The sequence below is a fragment of the Cherax quadricarinatus genome, chromosome 22 (genome assembly GCF_038502225.1).
Source record: "Cherax quadricarinatus isolate ZL_2023a chromosome 22, ASM3850222v1, whole genome shotgun sequence".
Lineage (NCBI taxonomy): Eukaryota > Metazoa > Arthropoda > Malacostraca > Decapoda > Parastacidae > Cherax > Cherax quadricarinatus.
Genome location: NC_091313.1, coordinates 18,324,096 through 18,346,595, shown reverse-complemented (window position 1 = coordinate 18,346,595; position 22,500 = coordinate 18,324,096). Strand labels below are relative to the sequence as shown.

At 45.3% G+C, this 22,500-nt stretch overlaps 1 protein-coding gene across 3 annotated transcripts in view; it reads left to right on the top strand.

Annotated features, from left to right (window-relative positions):
* f (espin protein forked) overlaps positions 1 to 22,500 on the top strand; it is a 638,438-nt gene that overhangs the window by 248,714 nt on the left and 367,224 nt on the right. Inside the window, exon 1 of one of the 3 annotated variants that reach the window (XM_053778212.2) lies at positions 5,765 to 6,114. The exons of the other annotated variants lie outside the window; for them this stretch is intronic. The gene's annotated coding sequence lies outside the window, so the exon portion shown is untranslated. Of the gene's footprint in view, positions 1 to 5,764; positions 6,115 to 22,500 lie in introns of those variants that run through there. 3 annotated transcript variants of the gene reach the window in all.

Below are 22,500 nucleotides of genomic sequence, written 5' to 3'. Positions count from 1 at the left end.
TTTTAGTGTTTGCTGGCGGGCTTGGTGGAACATGGAGATAAGTAACATTATTTAGTCACAGGTACACGTAAGTACAGTTATCATACAGAAGTGTGTGGGTTGGTTATGGGGGACCCAGGTGGGTTGTGAGAATGGGTGGTGGGGTGTAGGTGGGCAACGAGTGCTTGATTGAATTTCGGTATGATACGGGAGATCCGGGAGGAATTTGCGTGGGATACTGAGCAACCAAGTGGACTTTATTTGGGTTGCATTACATTGATAGACTTTAACTATGGAGCTAAATACATTTGTTGAGCTTTAGGTGGGCTACGTACAACCCAAGTGGACTTTAGGTGGAGCTTACAGTACCACCCAAATTAGACTTCAGGTGGGCTACATGCCACCGTGAACTTTTAGGTGGGCTAAGTACGACCCAGAGTAAGACCAGGTGGAGCTACGTAACATAAAGCACAGACTTCAGGTGGGCTACGTAACCCCCAAGTGGACTTTAGGTGGGCTACATAACACCCAAGTGGACTTTAGGTGGGCTACGTAACACCCAAGTGGACTTTAGGTGGGTGAGGGCCTAATTTCTCTCTGTGAAAGTGGTGTTGGGGTATGGGGCATTGTGTGGCCGTGGCAGTGACTCACTGACCGAAATACCTGACCCAGGAGGAACGCTGGATGTCTGCTCCAGGATTTCTCGTTCATCTCTCCACTTTGAGAGACTAACTCTCCCGCTGACACAACAACACCAGGGTTGCACTGTGAATTAAATCATCTGCGACTGACGACTCTCGTACATTTTAACCCGCCGAGAACTGGCAGTAAAACCCGCAAAATCTCCAAAGGTGGGGAATGTGGCACCATTGCTTCTCCCTAATTACACTACTCTCACGTCTAGGGACACACAAACCTGGCAGCTTTCACTACACCTTTGCTCATACAACTTTCTATTTTTTTACTCTTTTTTCTGTAAATTTCTGCAAATGTGTCGATGGAGAATGATAAGTATGTGCATTATGTGACAGTGTCATCACAGTGCAGGCTGTTGCAAGTGCCACTGAATACGACGGTCACTGTCAGGGCCAGAGGAAGTTGTGGGGGGAGGGGTTGAGGAAGGTGCTATGCCCGCTATGGTGGCTCCTCATGGCTCTCTCTGTCTCACTCTCTTCTAAATCCATGTTGCTCTCGTGCACCAGAGTCGGTCTTTGCACTAGAGTCAGTCGGTGCACCAGAGTCGGTCGGTGCACCAGAATCGGTCGGTGCACCAGAGTCGGTCTTTGCACTAGAGTCAGTCGGTGCACCAGAGTCGGTCGGTGCACCAGAGTCGGTCGTTGCACTAGAGTCGGTCGGAGCACCAGAGTCGGTCGGTGCACCAGAGTCGGTCTTTGCACTAGAGTCAGTCGGTGCACCAGAGTCGGTTGGTGCACCAGAGTCGGTCGGTGCACCAGAGTCGGTCGGTGCACCCTGCGTGTGTTGCTTTAACCTAACCATACCCCGGCTTGGTTTAACCTAGTTTATCATCACCTTGGCTCCCAGCATTTAATCTTGGACTTTCCTAGCATGGGTCAGTAGACCTCCTGCAGTGATTCTTATGTTCTCTTGAACACCATGACGGAGCTTCACATAAACACCCTACAAACATTTTATATGTAAAGCGGAGCTTTACTAACTTACGAAAAAGCTCTATTGAAGGTGAAAGATGGTCTTTATATAAAGTATGGTGGGTAGAGTGCCTCTCTACCATACTTGTATGTAATTCTTGCCTCTCAAACGGCGGCACAAGTAGTTAGCATTTAAATCCTCAGAGGCATATAAATTCTATAATGTGCGTAATTAACGTCGATTTCCATGGATTCCTATCAAGTTTATGGCAAAAATCTAAACATAAAATAATACTTTAAACACTGATTAATGGCACAAACGAAGCCACATTGAACTAAATTAAACAAAAAAGAGACGAGAAGTGTTTTATAATTCTTGGGCTCGTCACCTGCTGAAGAGGACATCATTGTTGAGTCGAAATATAGAGTACACTTCTTCTCGTGTTACTTGCGTCAGACCTGATTATTGTCCATTGTACAGAAGTTGCCCGACTTCCGTTACTCATTATATGATAATATTATAATTCTAATTATTATTATTCTTATTATTATTATATTATCATTATTGTTATATTAATTATTATTATTATTATTATTATTATTATTATTATTATTATTATTATTATTATTATTATTATTATTATATTATCATTATTGTTATATTAATTATTATTATTATTATTATTATTATTATATCCTCTATTTTATTTTCTCTTTCTTCCCTACTACTACTACTATTACTACTGCTGGCCTGTACTATTGCTCTTCTACTACTGCTCTGCCTGCTGCTGGCTATAACTGCTACTATTACTACTGCTACTATTACTACTACTGCTACTGCTATTACTACTGCTATTATTACTACTACTACTATTACTACTACTACTGCTACCGTTACTACCACAACTACTATTACTACTAATTCTTCTTCTTCTTCTTCTTCTTCTTCTTCTTCTTCTTCTTCTTCTTCTTCTTCTTCTTCTTCTTCTTCTTCTTATTATTATTATTATTATTATTATTATTATTATAATTATTATTATTATTATAATTATTATTATTTTTATTGTTATAATAATTATACCCTCTATTGTATTTTCTCCACTTAAAAAAGTATAACTTTTCTTTATCGTTGTGTCACGATTTTCGTTCGATATTTAACAATGCAGAGACTGCTGAGGAGAGCGTGTGGTAGAGGATGCCTGGGGTTTCCCAGGGCACATACGGGCCCAATGTATCCCAGGGCACATACGGACCCAGGGTATCCCAGGGCACATACGGGCCCAGGGTATCCCTGGGCACACACGGATATAACAACGTAAATATTAAGCACACGTGAGGAAAATAAAGATCAACGTTGAGGAAGTTGTTATTGTGTGTGTGTGTGTGTGTGTGTGTGTGTGTGTGTGTGTGTGTGTGCGCCGGCTACTTCTGTTGTTTGTATTTACTTTCCATCTCTTTTTTTTATACAGGGTTTGACAAGGTTAGGTTAAGGATCCCTAGCTTTATTGGATCTCTTTCTGTCTGTCTGTCTGTCTGTCTGTCTGTCTGTCTCTCTCTCTCTCTCTCTCTCTCTCTCTCTCTCTCTCTCTCTCTCTCTCTCTCTCTCTCTCTCTCTTTTGCTTTGAAGCAGAATAAAATTGACATAATTGCTCCCATGATGATAATGTCTGGAAACTGACTAATAGCCAGATATTAATTACTGTTATCCAATAAAAGTCACTTATTCCCCATGGCAATGGGAGATAATTGCATTCGTGTCAATTTCAGAGAACAAATTAACCTCTGTCCAATTAAAATTGCCTTTAATATATAGTTATAAGTTCAGCGATAACGTTTTCAAGCAATAAATACGTCTTACGGTGCACTTTTTGCAACGCATTATAACCTTAGTGTTTTTCTTATGTAAAAAACGTAAGTCGCCTAACGTAATGTTAAATAAAATTTCAATTGCTATAACCATGTCCTGGATGGGAGCGTCGCAAGAAATCCAAAGGATGAGCTTTTATGTGATGTGCTGGACCGAAGTCCTTCAAGACTCCAGAGAAATGTTTCCGTCTGTGATATCCTGGAACAGAGCATCACAGGATCGTAAAGGACGCCTCTTTTTATGATCCTGGGATGTACAGGGTCGAGGGACACTGCAGGATGCGGATTTAAAACCTTGCCTAGGATAGCTGCGTTAATTAACAGTAAATCTGCGTGAAAGCGTACGCCTTATTGTACTCACCTAATTGTGGTTGCAAGGGTCGATTCATAGCTCCTGGCCCCCCTCTTTGTCGGTAGCTACTAGGTCATGCATCATGAGCTTTATCATACCTCTTCTTAAAGCTATGTATGGATCCTGTCTCCATTACACTGTCCAGACTGTTCCATTTCCTGACAACTCTATGGTTGAAGAAATACTTCCTAATATCCCTGTGACTCACCTGAGTATTCAACTTCTAGTTGTGACCCCTTGTTGCTGTGTCACATCTCTGAAACATCTTTCCTTATCCTTATGTCAATTCCTCTCAGTATTTTATATGTTGTTATCATGTCCTCTCTATCCCTTCCGTGTTCCTGTGTTGTCAGGTTGAGTTCCTCAACCTTTCCTCGAAGGACGTACCCCTTAGCTCCGGGACTAGTCTTGTCGCAAACCTTTGCACTTTCTCTAATTTCTTGACGTGCTTGAACAGGTGTGGGTTCCATACTGGTGCTGTTGAATTAGACACATGTGCAACTCTTGGGTATCTTTATTGAGGAAACGTTTCGCCACACAGTGGCTTCATCAGTCCATACAAAGGAGAAACTTGAAGAACAGGAGGAGAATGAGGTAATCAGTCCCTCAGCCTTGAGTCGATGTGGTCAGTCCATCAATCTTGAATAGAATACGGCATATGAGCGGAGAAGCAGCTTATAAACCGTAGACAGGTGAGGGGCAGCAGTCGTAGGTGGTGTCACATTTGTCCAATGTGGAAGTAGGTCGTGCCCAAGGGTTAGGCAAGCGAAGAATTCCCAAGTATTAATATCCCAAGAAGTTGCAGTGTCTGACAGGATTGTAGATGAATGGTTCAGAGAACCGACATGTTGTTGAATTAGACACATGTGCAACTCTTCAAGTTTCTCCTTTGTATGGACTGATGAAGCCACTGTGTGGCGAAACGTTTCCTCAATAAAGATACTCAAGAGTTGCACATGTGTCTAATTCAACAACATGTCGGTTCTCTGAACCATTCATCTACAATACTGGTGCTGCATACTCCAGTATGAGTCTGACGTACACGGTGTACAGAGACGTGAATGACTCCTTACTATTTATAAATGTCGAAACACTATTTTCAGGCGGCCATATGCTGCAGCAGTTATTGGGTTGATGTTCGTCTCAGGAGATGTGTTCGGTATGATGTTCACCCCAAGATTCTTTTCCTTGAATTAGTTTTACAAACTCTGACCTCTTAGGCTGTACTCTGTCTGCGGTCTTCTTTAGCTTTCCCCAATCTTCATAACTTTGTGTAAGGAGGAGGAAGAGTAGGAAAAGAATAATTGGAAGAAGAAAAATGAAGCAGAAACAGCTGCAACAAAAGCAGCAACAAAAACAAGTTCAGAAGTAACAGCAGTAACAGCAGCAACAGCAACAACAACAACAACAACAACAACAACTACAGTTACAGCATCAAAACAACAACATCAATAACAAAAACAACATCAGAGATAAGAGGAACATCCACAACAACAGTAATAACAACCACAACAAGAGCGGTAATTACAACAGAAGCAAAACAACAAAAGGAGTTAGAGAAAGGGAAGAATGAAGAAAACGCTAAAGAGATATTGCGAAAAGTAGTAGTAGAAAAGAAGAAAGTATTAGAAGAAAATAATAATAAGATGAAGTAGGAGTAAGAAAGACAGAAACAAGAAAATATGAATAAATTAGAAGAAAAAATAATTATAAGAATAAGAGAAAAAAATAGAAGAAAGCGAATAAGAGGAAAAATAAAAGGAAGAAAAAAGAAGAAAGGGAAGCAGGAGATTAGGAGGAGGAGAGGACGAGTAACTCTGTGTATTACGTGTGTGAGGCAGAGCAAGCAGGGAGGTGGGTGTGTGTAGTGTTCACCACCACCACCACCACCACCACCACCACCACCACCACCACCAACACCACCACCACCACCAACATCCACTCATTCACTAGTGTACCACGGAGCGTGGAAGATCACTTCTGGTACTCTGCTCATACAAGTGTTTCCTGTACGTGTGTATCGTTGCGGTGTTTGTGTCACTCTACTGTTATTCTTGATGGCCACTGTTAGTCTGTTGTATGTCAAGTGGATATTAAACTATAGCGTAGAGACTATGGCATAGTGTCGCTATAGGAAGAAAATAATACTAAAGAGAGTGATAACTGAGAAGATATAAAATATATATATATACACAGTACACACTTATGTGCTGTAACAAGAGTACATTTTTTTCAATAATATGGATTCAGTACCCGGGAACTGCTCACATTATATCTTCATCATGTATAAAACATTAATTATTCACTAAGGTGAGTAATGACTCAAAAAATCACTTATAAGTAATAGTTTATTTATTTTTCCTTTATTAAGCTGTGCTAATGAAGCTTAACAAAGATTCTAATCTATTTTGTGATAATAATAATAATAATAATAATAATAATAATAATAATAATAATAATAATAATAATGATATTTGTGTTAGCTAATAACTAGTGAAAAGAATGTGTTTAGTGACCCACATACTTGTGTGTTAAATGGTTACATATCAAATTTCGTTTATATTGTTAAATATGTAATGTACACCAGAGTGACTTATAATGAGGCTGTGGAGATGACTTGTTGGAGATGACACACTGTGTCGAGATGACTTATTGGAGATGACACACTGTGTCGAGATGATTTATTGGAGATGGCACACTGTGTCGAGATGACTTATTGGAGATGGCACACTGTGTCGAGATGACTTATTGGAGATGACACACTGTGTCGAGATGACTTATTGGAGATGACACACTGTGTCGAGATGATTTATTGGAGATGGCACACTGTGTCGAGATGACTTATTGGAGATGGCACACTGTGTCGAGATGATTTATTGGAGATGGCACACTGTGTCGAGATGACTTATTGGAGATGACACACTGTGTCGAGATGATTTATTGGAGATGGCACACTGTGTCGAGATGACTTATTGGAGATGACACATTGTCTCGAGGTGACTTACTGGAGATGACACATTGTCTCGAGGTGACTTACTGGAGATGACACATTGTCTCGAGGTGACTTACTGGAGATGACTCACTGTCCCGAGGTGACTTATTGGAGATGAGTTACTAATGATGACTTACTGGAGATGACACACTGTCTCGATATGACTTACTGGAGATGACACACTGTCTCGAGGTGACTTACTGGAGATGACACACTGTCTCGAGGTGACTTACAGGAGATGACACATTGTCTCGAGGTGACTTACTGGAGATGACTCACTGTCCCGAGGTGACTTACTGGAGATGAGTTACTAATGATGACTTACTGGAGATGACACACTGTCACAAGATGACTCACTGATTATGATTTACTGATGACACACTGTCTCGAGATGACTTACAGGATTTAACTTATTGGAGATGACTTACTAGAGGTGACACTGGATTTGATTTATTGGAGATGACTTATTGGTAATAACTTACTGGAGATGACACACTGCTGATGACTTACTGGAGATGACTTACAGGAGATGACACACTGGATTTGACTTATTGGAGATGACTTACTGGTAATAACTTACTGGAGATGACTTACAGGAGATGACACACTGGTGATGGTTTGCTGTAGATGGCACACTGGTGATGACTTACTGGAGATGACTTACTGGATATGACACACTGGAGATGACTAACCGAAGATGACACACTGTAGATGACAACTGGTGATGATTTACTGGTGATGACTTACTGAAGATGACACACTGGAGATGACTTACTGGAGATGACATACTGGTGATGACTTACTGGAGATGACATACTGGTGATGACTTACTGGAGATGATACACTTATGATGACTTACTGGAGATAACTTACTGGTAATGATTTACTGGAGATGTTACACTGGTGATAACTTACTGGAGGTGACCTACTGGTGAATGACTTACTGGAGAAGACAGAAAAGCGTAGTATCCGGGTTCGATACTGGGACGAGTGAAAGTCTTGGGTGTTGTCCTCGTTCGCCTAGCAGTAAGTAGGTACCTGGGTGCTAGTCACCTAGCAGTAAGTAGGTACCTGGGTGCTAGTCACCTAGCAGTAAGTAGGTAGGTGCTAGTCACCTGGCAGTAAGTAGGTACCTGGGTGCTAGTCACCTAGCAGTAAGTAGGTACCTGGGTGCAAGTCACCTAGCAGTAAGTAGGTACCTGGGTGCTAGTCACCTAGCAGTAAGTAGGTACCTGGGTGCTAGTCTTTTGTGAGTCGCATCCTGGGGGAGAGGAAACACGAACTCCAGTAGGAGTAAGCCAAATGTAATGGCTTTCGTTATCCTGGGTTACTAACCCAGGACAACGGTGTTGGTGGTGTTACTGGACCAGTAACATCACCACACTGTGTGGGACAGTGTCACTGGACCAGTAACACCACCACACCATGTGGGAGAGTGTCACTGGACCAGTAACACCATCACATTGTGTGGGACAGTGTCACTGGACCAGTAACACCACCACACCATGTGGGAGAGTGTCACTGGACCAGTAACACCATCACACTGTGTGGGACAGTGTCACTGGACCAGTAACACCACCACACCATGTGGGAGAGTGTCACTGGACCAGTAACACCATCACACTGTGTGGGACAGTGTCACTGGACCAGTAACACCACCACACTATATGGGACAGTGCCCCTGGACTAGTAACACTACCACTCCGTATGGGACAGTGTTACAGGACCAGTAACACCACCACACCATGTGGGAGAGTGTCACTGGACCAGTAACACCATCACACTGTGGGACAGTGTCACTGGACCAGCAACACCACCACACCATGTGGGACAGTGTTACAGGACCAGTAACACCATCACACTGTGTGGGACAGTGTCACTGGACCAGTAACACCACCACACCATGTGGGAGAGTGTCACTGGACCAGTAACACCATCACACTGTGTGGGACAGTGTCACTGGACCAGTAACACCACCACACTATATGGGACAGTGCCCCTGGACTAGTAACACTACCACTCCGTATGGGACAGTGTTACAGGACCAGTAACACCACCACACCATGTGGGAGAGTGTCACTGGACCAGCAACACCATCACACTGTGTGGGACAGTGTCACTGGACCAGTAACACCACCACACTATATGGGACAGTGCCCCTGGACTAGTAACACTACCACTCCGTATGGGACAGTGTTACAGGACCAGTAACACCACCACACCATGTGGGAGAGTGTCACTGGACCAGTAACACCATCACACTGTGTGGGACAGTGTCACTGGACCAGTAACACCACCACACTATATGGGACAGTGCCCCTGGACTAGTAACACTACCACTCCGTATGGGACAGTGTTACAGGACCAGTAACACCACCACACCATGTGGGAGAGTGTCACTGGACCAGTAACACCATCACACTGTGTGGGACAGTGTCACTGGACCAGTAACACCACCACACTATATGGGACAGTACCCCTGGACTAGTAACACTACCACTCCGTATGGGACAGTGTTACAGGACCAGTAACACCACCACACCATGTGGGACAGTGTCACTGGACCAGTAACACCACCACACTATATGGGACAGTGCCCCTGGACTAGTAACACTACCACTCCGTATGGGACAGTGTTACAGGACCAGTAACACCACCACACCATGTGGGAGAGTGTCACTGGACCAGTAACACCACCACACCATGTGGGACAGTGTCACTGGACCAGTAACACCACCACACCATGTGGGACAGTGTCACTGGACCAGTAACACCACCACACCGTATGGGACAGTGTCACTGGACCAGTACTTAAGGCTGTTTGCCATCCACCTGCCATGACAAATATTTTTTTTTACACAGCATTTACAAACTTAAAAACTCGTTTAACACAACATTTACAGAGTAACTTATTGACTCGTTTTACAGATCTTACGTAACTAGTCAATAAACACTTCGGTGCTTCACTAACTAAACTGATCCTGTTGTGTAGGATCAGTTTTCTATAATTTTACGATAGGTAAAAACAGGCCCATCTTAGCAAAAATTAACTTCACTAATAACGAAATACAACAGCATTATAAAGCAGGTGAAAATAAACACATATAATCCTCAATAAAATTCTCAGTAAAAATCTCAATAAAATTCACTGCGTGTCAGGAATGTAACAATTTCATGGTGTTTCACGTCTCTGTTTGCACAAAATATATATCATAATCTTAAATTTCAAAGGGGTGGAGGGGTAAGCCAGCGGAAGGCCTCAGTCAGATGACCAAAAGCTCCAGCGTCAGGAAATACTTGTCTTGTTCCCTGATAAACCTTTCCTAACCTAACCTTCCCGTCTCTCGGTGTGCATTGATAGCGGTGAAGGGCTCTTGATACAGAGAACTTGAGCTAACTTCCCTTCGGATCAAACCTCGTTACTGTTGTATTCACGGGCTCTGGTCATAGACCAGGACGCGGGGGGCGTTGACCCCCGAAACATCCTCCAGGTATACACTCCTGCAGGTATACTCCTCTCCAGGTATACACCCCTCTAGGTATACACCCCTCTAGGTATACACCCCTCCAGGTATAAGCCTCACCAGGTATACTCTCTAGGTATACATCTCTCTAGGTACACTCCCTTCCAGGTATACTTCTTTCCATGTATACTCCCAGGAATACTTCTCTCCAGGCATACTCCCATGTATACTTCTCTACAGATATACTCCCAGGTATACTTTTCTCCAGGTATACGGGTCTAGCCTTTATTATGTTTCATGCTGCGCTTCGTTAATGTTTTGTCAGTCAGGAAATGAATGCAAATATTGTGCCAGAAGTGATCACCGTGGAACATTTTAAGGATATCAGCGGAGCAAACAGTTACCCTTGTGGAACCTGTGTGTCTTCCGGTCAGTGTTAGGATATACAGCGTAACACACATACACACATCACGCACACCACACACACTACACACACACACACACACACACACACACACACACACACACACACACACACACACACACACACACACACACACACACACACACACACTCGTGGAGGAGTCACGCGGTTTGAGCTCGTGTTTTGGTGGTAATTTCTGACTGTGCCATAAGGAATAGAGTGTGGGATATAGGCGTGTGCACGCATAAGAGTGCATATAATCACTTAAGCCCCGAAAAAGGGAAATATAAGTGATCACAGGAAAGAAAACAAAGGAAATAGTGGCTGAGTGTTTAGTGGGGGCCGTTGGAAGGGTGAACGGTTGCGTCAGGCCTAAATAGTGTTGCCATAATAACGCAGTGGGGTATTTGAAGAATAAGTGCGACTCAAGACCAGGGAGTTAAGAGATATGTATAGATGTGTCAGTAAATACAGTGAGTGAGTGAAAAAATTAGAAGAGCTAGAGACTATAGTGCATACAGGAAGTTAGTGGAAAAATTACCGAGAAGCATCAAACATCTTCAACTTCTGGGACAGGACAGACCTGCAACGTTACTCCACTGCCAGCCGCAAGTAATATTCACCTAGTTTGAGTTGCATGGGGTCAATAGTACCTGTCTCTAGCTGGAATTGGGGGTCACTCTCCTCGAGCTATCAGAATTAGAATAAGCAGCATTTACTGGCATTTAATAGAATTTAGAGTTAGCGGCATATAGGCGAAGCCTAGTGTATTTATTTTTGAATGTAATTTTAAACGCATAAGACAGTACAGTGGGAACCAAGAGATCGGGTACATATGCAATACATATGTAGTACATACGTGGGAAATAAGGACTGTTTACATAAACATATGCACACACACTAGGTGAGAACAGGCTCTGCTGTTAGGCACTTGAATAGCTGTAGCACACACACACACACACACACACACACACACACACACACACACACACACACACACACACACACACACACACACACACACACACACACACACACATACATATACAGGATTTCACACCTTCCTGTGAAGTGACCCTCTAACCCTTCCTCCCCCCCCCATCTCTCTCCCTCTCCTCTCTTCCTCTCTCTCTCTCTCTCTCTCTCTCTCTCTCTCTCTCTCTCTCTCTCTCTCTCTCACTCTCTCTCATCCTCTCTCTTCCTCTCTCTCTTCCTCTCTCTCTTCCTCTCACTCTTTCTCTCTCTCTTCCTCTCTCTCTCTCCCTCTCCCTCTCTCTTCCTCTCTTCCTCTCTCTCTTCCTCTTCTTTTTTCTCTCTCTCTCTTCCCTTATCACTCCCCCCCTCTCTCTTACCTTTTCCCTCTCTCTCACTTTCTCCCCCTTTTTCCCTTCTTTTCCCCTCCTTCTAGGCTCCCCTTCTCTCTCTTTCTCCCTCTCTCTCACTCTCTCTCCCTTTTTCTTTTTCTCTTTCTCTCTCTCTTTCACTAAAAAAAAAAATGGTTGGGACTCGCAGGAATCAGGGATCAGATGACAATGGTACTGGTAGGGAGGAATGGATGGAGGAGCAATGGAAAAGGATAGAGCAAGAGTGGGAGAGAAAATTAGGATAGCTTTCTGAAAAAATGGAGAAAGAGCTCTCTGTGAAATGGGAAAAGAGGTTGGAGAAGGAGACAAAGAATTGGGAGGCACAAGTCGAAACTGCAGTAGCCAGGGTAAAGGTCCTAGAATTTGAGGTAAACAGGCTGAAGCAAGTCTCAGGGGTAGTGACCAGAGAAGACACACCATACGAATCTGGGAGGCTGAACAGGAAAGAAGGAGATATGAATTATGCTAAGGTCATATCAGCCTGCAAAGAAGGGCCAGGGAGTGGAAGGGAAGAGCAGATGGGTGCAGATGGAGAGGAAGATAGGTCGAATGCTGAGGCACAACCATGCTACCAAGAGCCACTGGAAAAATCAAGGGAGAAAATGACCACATACAGACAGGAACCAGAGTCACAGAGGGAGAGGCAATGGGAGGAGGAAAGGGCAAAATCAGTGATTATCCATGGGCTTCGGGAGAGAGAGGAAAGGACACACACTGAAAGACGGCAGGAAGAAAGAAAGGAGATTGAGAAAATCATCACAGAAATAGGGGGAGAAGACATGGATGAGATTGTAAATTTTCAGAGAATAGGGGGGTACTTGAAGGGGAGAAACCGACCGATCAAGCTGATTCTCAGGACAGAAACAGTGCGGAACAGGATCCTCCAAGAGAAACCACGGTTGAAAAGCTCGGAAGAGTACAAGAAGGTGTTCCTAGACAGAGACAGAACACAAACAGAGAGACAGCAGCTGAGGGAGAGGACAAAAAAGCGAAAGGAGCTAGGAAAGGAGACAAGGATGGAACCAGCAGAGGTCAGTCAGAGCAGAACAGAGCAGCAAGGGCAAGCACACACACAACTATCCTCAGAACCCCACAACTTATCACACCATCCCAACACACAATACAGTCCATACCCACAGCTTCCACCCAACCCCCAACCATAGAATCCCACAGTATGCTACCAGGTCTCCCACCCCCACAGGCCCCCCAAACCACAGTGTTGGAAAGGAAACTGAAGGTATGGTACACAAACGCTGATGGAATAACAAACGAGTGGGAGGAGTGGCACGAAAGAGTCAAAGAGGCATCACCAGACATCATAGCGATCACAGAAACCAAGCTTACAGGTATGATAACAGATGCCATCTTTCCAGCGGGATGCCAGATTGTAATAAAGTTGGTAGAATTACCGGCAATATGTAAAGTAAAAGGACACAAGTGCAACTAATGTGACATTTATTGTGGCAACGTTTCGCTCTCCAGGAGCTTTATCAAGCTTGATAAAGCTCCTGGAGAGCGAAACGTTGCCACAATAAATGTCACATTAGTTGCACTTGTGTCCGTTTACTGGGATACCAGATCCTGAGAAAAGACAGAAGGAACAGGGGGGGTGGAGGAGTGGCATTGCTGATCAAACACTGATGGAATTTTGATGAGCTGGAGAGAGAGGAGACAGCAGAGAAGAAAGTGATAACATAGCGGGAACACTTCACTCTGGAGGTCCCAAGGTGATAATTGCAGTGATGTATAACCCACCACAGAACAGCAGGAGGCCAAGGCAAGAGTATGACGAGAGCAATAGAGCGATGGTTGACACACTGGCTGCAGTGGCCAGAAGAGCTCATGCATGCAGGGCAAAGCTCCTGATCATGGGCGACTTTAACCACAAGGAGATCGAATGGGAGAACTTGGAGCCACATGGGGGCCAAGATACATGGAGGGCTAAGATGATGGAGGTGGTACTGGGAAACTTCATGTACCAACACGTAAGGGACACTACAAGAGAGAGAGGAGAGGATGAACCAGCAAGACTGGACTTAGTATTCACCTTGAGTAGTGCAGATATTGAGGACATCACATATGAAAGACCCCTTGGGGCCAGCGATCATGTGGTTTTGAGCTTCGAATACACAGTAGAGCTACAAGTGGAGGGGAAAGCAGGAAGGCCAGGACAAATGAAACCAAACAACAGGAAAGGGGACTACACAGGAATGAGGAACTCCCTGAATGAGGTTCAGTGGGACAGAGAACTGGCAGGGAAGCTAGTTAATGAGATGATGGAATATGTAGCAACAATGTGCAAGGAGGCTGAGGAGAGGTTTGTACCAAAGAGTAACAGGAATAATGAAAAAGCCAGGATGAGCCCATGGTTCACCCAAAGATGCAAGGAGGCAAAAACCAAGTGTGCTAGGGAATGAAAGAAATATAGAAGGCAAAGGACCCAGGAGAATAAGGAGAGCAGTCGTAGAGCCAGAAACGAATATGCACAGATAAGAAGGGAGGCCCAACCTCAATATGAAAACGACATTGCAGCAAAAGCCAAATCTGACCCGAAGCTGTTATACAGCCACATCAAGAAGAAAACAACCGTCAAGGACCAGGTAATCAGGCTAAGGAAGGAAGGAGGAGAGACAACAAGAAATGACCGTGAAGTATGTGAGGAACTCAACAAGAGATTCAAAGAAATGTTCACAGAGGAGACAGAAAGGGCTCCAGAAAGAAGGAGAGGTGGGGTACACCACCATGTGCTGGACACAGTACACACAACCGAGGAAGAAGTGAAGAGGCTTCTGAGTGAGCTAGATACCTCAAAGGCAATGGGGCCAGATAACATCTCTCCATGGGTCCTGAGAGAGGGAGCAGAGGCGCTATGTGTACCCCTAACAACAATATTCAGTACATCTATCGAAACAGGGAGATTGCCTGAGGCATGGAAGACAGCAAATGTGGTCCCAATCTTTAAAAAAGGAGACAGACATGAAGCACTAAACTACAGACCAGTGTCACTGACATGTATAGTATGCAAAGTCATGGAAAAGATTGTCAGGAGAAGAATGGTGGAACATCTAGAAAGGAATGATCTCATCACCAGCAGCCAACATGGTTTCAGAGATGGGAAATCCTGTGTCACAAACCTACTGGAGTTCTATGACATGGTGACAGCAGTAAGACAAGAGAGAGAGGGGTGGGTGGATTGCATTTTCTTGGACTGCAAGAAGGCGTTTGACACAGTACCACACAAGAGATTAGTGCAAAAACTGGAGGACCAAGCAGGGATAACAGGGAAGGCACTGCAATGGATCAGGGAATACTTGTCAGGAAGACAGCAGCGAGTAATGGTACGTGGCGAGGTGTCAGAGTGGGCACCTGTGACCAGCGGGGTCCCACAGGGGTCAGTCCTAGGACCAGTGCTGTTTCTGGTATTTGTGAACGACATGACGGAAGGAATAGACTCTGAGGTGTCCCTGTTTGCAGATGACGTGAAGTTGATGAGAAGAGTTCATTCGATCGAAGACCAGGCAGAAATACAAAGGGATCTGGACAGGCTGCAGATCTGGTCCAGCAACTGGCTCCTGGAGTTCAATCCCACCAAGTGCAAAGTCATGAGGATTGGGGAAGGGCAAGGAAGACCGCAGACGGAGTACAGTCTAGGGGGCCAGAGACTACAAACATCACTCAAGGAAAAAGATCTTGGGGTGAGTATAACACCAGGCACATCTCCTGAAGCGCACATCAACCAAATAACTGCTGTAGCATATGGGCGCCTAGCAAACCTCAGAACAGCATTCCGACATCTTAATAAGGAATCGTTCAGGACCCTGTACACATTGTACGTTAGGCCCATATTGGAGTATGCGGCACCAGTTTGGAACCCACACCTAGCCAAGCATGTAAGGAAACTAGAGAAAGTACAAAGGTTTGCAACAAGACTAGTCCCAGAGTTAAGAGGTATGTCCTATGAGGAGAGGTTAAGGGAAATCAACCTGACGACACTGGAGGACAGGAGAGATAGGGGGGACATGATAACGACTTACAAAATACTGAGAGGAATTGACAAGGTGGACAAAGACAGGATGTTCCAGAGACTGGACACAGCAACACGGGGACACAGTTGGAAACTGAAGACACAGATGAATCAAATGGATGTTAGGAAGTATTTCTTCAGCCACAGAGTAGTCAGGAAGTGGAATAGTTTGGGAAGCGATGTAGTGGAGGCAGGAACCATACATAGCTTTAAGCAGAGGTACGATTAAGCTCATGGTTCAGGGAGAGTGACCTAGTAGCGACCAGTGAAGAGGCGGGGCCAGGAGCTTGGACTCGACCCCTGCAACCTCAACTAGGTGAGAACTAGGTGAGTACACACACACACACACACACAAACACACACACACACACACACACACACACACACACACACACACACACACACAAACACACACACAAACACACACAAACACACACACACATACACACACACACACACACACACACACACACACACACACACACACACACACACACATATTTAAGAAAGGAAACAGAAACGAGGCACTAAACTACAGACCTGTGTCTCTGACATGTATTGTGTGCAAAGTCATGGAGAAGATTATCAGGAGGAGAGTGGTCGAACACCTGGAAAGGAACAAGATTATAAATGAAAACCAGCATGGGTTCATGGAAGGCAAATCTTGTATCACAAACCTCCTGGAGTTTTATGACAAGGTAACAGAAGTAAGACACGAGAGAGAGGGTTGGGTAGATTGCGTTTTCCTAGACTGCAGGAAGGCCTTTGACACAGTTCCCCACAAGAGATTAGTGCAGAAGCTGGAGGATCAGGCACACATAAAAGGAAGGGCACTGCAATGGATAAGGGAATACCTGACAGGGAGGCAGCAACGAGTCATGGTACGTGAAGAGGTATCACAGTGGGCGCCTGTTACGAGCGGGGTCCCACAGGGGTCAGTTCTAGGACCAGTGCTATTTTTGATATATGTGAACGACATGATGGAAGGAATAGACTCTGAAGTGTCCCTGTTCGCAGATGACGTGAAGTTGATGAGAAGAATTAAATCGGACGAGGATGAGGCAGGACTGCAAAGAGACCTGGAGAGGCTGGACATGTGGTCCAGTAACTGGCTCCTCGAATTCAATCCAGCCAAATGCAAAGTCATGAAGATTGGGGAGGGGCAAAGAAGACCGCAGACAGAATATAGGCTAGGTGGACAAAGACTACAGACCTCACTCAGGGAGAAAGACCTTGGGGTGACCATAACACCGAGTACATCACCGGAGGCACACATCAACCAAATAACCGCTGCAGCATACGGGCGCCTGGCAAACCTGAGAATAGCGTTCCGATACCTCAATAAGGAATCGTTCAAGACACTGTACACTGTGTATGTTAGGCCCATACTGGAGTATGCAGCACCAGTCTGGAACCCACACCTGGTCAAGCACGTCAAGAAGTTAGAGAAAGTACAAAGGTTTGCAACAAGGCTAGTCCCAGAGCTCAAGGGAATGTCGTACGAGGAAAGGTTAAGGGAAATCGGACTGACGACACTGGAGGACAGAAGGGTCAGGGGAGACATGATAACGACATACAAGATACTGCGGGGAATAGACAAGGTGGACAGAGATAGGATGTTCCAGAGAGGGGACACAGGGACAAGGGGTCACAACTGGAAGCTGAAGACTCAGACGAGTCACAGGGACGTTAGGAAGTATTTCTTCAGTCATAGAGTTGTCAGCAAGTGGAATAGCCTAGCAAGTGAAGTAGTGGAGGCAGGAACCATACATAGTTTTAAGAAGAGGTATGACAAAGCTCAGGAAGCAGAGAGAGAGAGGATCCAGTAGCGATCAGTGAAGAGGCGGGGCCAGGAGCTGAGTCTCGACCCCTGCAACCACAATTAGGTGAGTACAATTAGGTGAGTACACACACACACACACACACACACACACACACAAACACACACATACACAAACACACACATACACAAACACACACATAAACACACACACACACATACACACACACACACATGGTGGGGACTCGCAGGAACCAAGGATCAGATGAGAATGGTTCGGGTAGGGAGGAGTGGATGGAGGAGCAGTGGAAAAGGATGGAACAAGAGTGGGAGAGAAAATTAGGAGAGCTTTCTGAAAAAATGGAGAAAGAGCTCTCTGTGAAATTGGAAAGGAGGTTGGAGCAGGAAACAAAGAATTGGGAGGCACAAGTCGAAACTGCAGTAGCCAAGATAAGGGTCCTAGAAGTTGAGATAAATAGGCTGGAGCGAGTTACAGGGGCAGTGACCAGAGAAGACACAGCATATGAAGCTGCGAGGCTGAACAGGAAGGAAGGAATTATGAATTATGCTAAGGTCACATCAATCTGCCAAGGAGGACCAAGGAGTGAAAAGGAAGATCTGCTGGTTGCAGATGGAGAGGGTGATAGGTCGAATGCTGAGGCACAACAAGGCTATCAAGAGCCACTGGAAAAATCAAGGGAGAAACTGACCACATACAGGCAGGATCCAGAGTCACAGAGGGTGAGGCAATGGGAGGAAGAAAGGGCAAAATCAGTGTTTATCCATGGGCTTCAGGAGAGAGAGGAAAGGACACACACTGAAAGGAAGCAGGAAGAAGGAAAGGAGATTGAGAAAATCATCACGGAAATAGGTGAAGAGATGGACGAGATTGTAAATTTTCAGAGAATAGGGGGGTACTCGAAGGGGAGAAACCGACCAATCAAGCTGATTCTCAGGACGGAAACAGTGCGGAACAGGATCCTCCAAGAGAAACCACGATTGAAATACTCGGAAGAGTACAAGAGGGTGTTCCTAGACAGAGACAGAACAAAATCAGAACGACAGCAGCTGAGGGAGAGGACAAAAAAACGAAAGGAGCTAGGAAAAGAGACAAGGAGGGAATCAGCAGAGGTCAGTCAGAGCAGGACAGAACAGCAAGGGCAAGCACACACACAACTACTCTCAGAACCATACAACCTATCACACCATCCCAACACACACTACAATCCATACCCACAGCCTCCACCCAACATCGAGCTATAGAATCCCACAGTATGCCACCAGGTCTCCCACCCCCACAGGCTCCCCAAACCACAGTGTTGGAAAGGAAACTGAAGGTATGGTACACAAACGCTGATGGAATAACAAATAAGTGGGAGGAGTGGCACGAAAGAGTCAAAGAAGCATCACCGGACATCATAGCTCTTACAGAAACCAAGCTTACAGGTATGATAACAGATGCCATCTTTCCAACGGGATACTAAATCCTGAGGAAAGACAGAGGGAACAGGGGGGGTGGAGGAGTGGCGTTGCTGATCAAAAATCGCTGGAATTTTGATGAGCTGGAGAGAGGAGATAGCGGAGAAGAAAGTGATTACATAGTGGGAACACTTCACTCTGGAGGTCCCAAGGTGGTAATAGCAGTGATGTATAACCCACCACAGAACAGCAGGAGGCCAAGGCAAGAGTACGACGAGAGCAATAGAGCGATGGTTGACACACTGGCTAGAGTGGCCAGAAGAGCTCATGCATGCAGGGCAAAGCTCCTGATCATGGGTGACTTTAACCACAAGGAGATCGATTGGGAGAACTTGGACCCACATGGGGGCTAAGATACATGGAGGGCTAAGATGATGGAGGTGGTACTGGAGAACTTCATGTACCAACACGTAAGGGACACTACAAGAGAGAGAGGAGAGGATGAACCAGCAAGGCTGGACTTAGTATTCACCTTCAGTAGTGCAGATATCGAGGACATCACATATGAAAGACCCCTTGGGGCCAGTGACCATGTGGTTTTATGCTTCGAATACACAGTAGAGCTACAAGTGGAGGGAGAAGCAGGAAGGCCAGGACGAATGAAGCCAAACTACAAGAAAGGGGACTACACAGGAATGAGGAACTACCTGAACGGGGTTCAGTGGGACAGAGAACTGGCAGGGAAGCCAGTTAATGAGATGATGGAATATGTAGCAACAAAATGCAAGGAGGCTGAGGAGAGGTTTGTACCCAAGGGTAACAGGAGTAATGAAAAAGCCAGGATGAGCCCATGGTTTACCCAAAGGTGCAGGGAGGCAAAAACCAAGTGTGCTAGGGAATGGAAGAAATATAGAAGGCAAAGGACCCAGGAGAATAAGGAGAACAGTCGTAGAGCCAGAAACGAATATGCACAGATAAGAAGGGAGGCCCAAAGACAATATGAAAATGACATAGCAGCGAAAGCCAAATCTGACCCGAAACTGTTGTACAGCCACATCAGGAGGAAAACAACAGTCAAGGACCAGGTAATCAGGCTAAGGAAGGAAGGAGGAGAGACAACAGGAAATGACCGTGAAGTATGTGAAGAACTCAACAAGAGATTCAAAGAAGTGTTCACAGAGGAGACAGAAGGGACTCCAGAAAGACGGAGAGGTGGGGCACACCACCAAGTGCTGGACACAGTGCACACAACCGAGGAAGAAGTGAAGAGGCTTCTGAGTGAGCTAGATACCTCAAAAGCAATGGGGCCAGATAACATCTCCCCATGGGTATTGAGAGAGGGAGCAGAGGCGCTATGTGTACCCCTAACAACAATATTCAATACATCTATCGAAACAGGGAGATTGCCTGAGGCATGGAAGACAGCAAATGTAGTCCCAATCTTTAAAAAAGGAGACAGACATGAAGCATTAAACTACAGACCAGTGTCACTGACATGTATAGTATGCAAAATCATGGAGAAGATTATCAGGAGAAGAGTGGTGGAACACCTAGAAAGGAATGATCTCATCAACAGCAGCCAGCATGGTTTCAGGGACGGGAAATCCTGCGTCACAAACCTACTGGAGTTCTATGACATGGTGACAGCAGTAAGACAAGAGAGAGAGGGGTGGGTGGATTGCATTTTCTTGGACTGCAAGAAGGCGTTTGACACAGTTCCGCACAAGAGATTGGTGCAAAAACTGGAGGACCAAGCAGGGATAACAGGGAAGGCACTACAATGGATCAGGGAATACTTGTCAGGAAGACAGCAGCGAGTCATGGTACGTGGCGAGGTGTCAGAGTGGGCACCTGTGACCAGCGGGGTCCCGCAGGGGTCAGTCCTAGGACCAGTGCTGTTTCTGGTATTTGTGAACGACATGACGGAAGGAATAGACTCTGAGGTGTCCCTGTTTGCAGATGACGTGAAGTTGATGAGAAGAATACACTCGATCGAAGACCAGGCAGAACTACAAAGGGATCTGGACAGGCTGCAGACCTGGTCCAGCAATTGGCTCCTGGAGTTCAATCCCACCAAGTGCAAAGTCATGAAGATTGGGGAAGGGCAAAGAAGGCCGCAGACGGAGTACAGTCTAGGGGGTCAGAGACTACAAACCTCACTCAAGGAAAAAGATCTTGGGGTGAGTATAACACCAGGCACATCTCCTGAAGTGCACATCAACCAAATAACTGCTGCAGCATATGGGCGCCTAGCAAACCTCAGAACAGCATTCCGACATCTTAATAAGGAATCGTTCAGGACCCTGTACACCGTATACGTTAGGCCCATATTGGAGTATGCGGCACCAGTTTGGAACCCACACCTAGCCAACCACGTAAAGAAACTAGAGAAAGTGCAAAGGTTTGCAACAAGACTAGTCCCAGAGCTAAGAGGTATGTCCTACGAGGAGAGGTTAAGGGAAATCAACCTGACGACACTGGAGGACAGGAGAGATAGGGGGGACATGATAACGACATACAAAATACTGAGGGGAATTGACAAGGTGGACAAAGACAGGATGTTCCAGAGATTGGACACAGTAACAAGGGGACACAGTTGGAAGCTAAAGACACAGATGAATCACAGGGATGTTAGGAAGTATTTCTTCAGCCACAGAGTAGTCAGTAAGTGGAATAGTTTGGGAAGCGATGTAGTGGAGGCAGGATCCATACATAGCTTTAAGCAGAGGTATGATAAAGCTCACGGCTCGGGGAGAGTGACCTAGTAGCGATCAGTGAAGAGGCGGGGCCAGGAGCTCGGACTCGACCCCCGCAACCTCAACTAGGTGAGTACAACTAGGTGAGGTGAGTACATACACAGAGGGTGCAGGCTCACACACCTGCTTGAGTTGTATTACTCTTACTGTGGTTGTTATAACAGCAGTTGATGTTTTTGTGATGGTTGTTGACGCTGCTGCTTCTAGATTCCCCGAGAATGTCTTTTTTTTTCCTTAATTTTGTCCAGCCTGGGAGGAGGACTGGAAATTTACAATCCAGTTCTGGATTGTTGCTTCGTGGTCACACAGCTTTTTTAATAGTAAGTGCTTTATATGTCAAAGTTTAGTGTGTGTGTGTGTGTGTGTGTGTGTGTGTGTGTGTGTGTGTGTGTGTGTGTGTGTGTGTGTGTGTGTGTGTGTGTGTGTGTGTGTGTGTGTGTGTGTGTGTGTGTGTGTGTGTGTGTGTGTGTGTG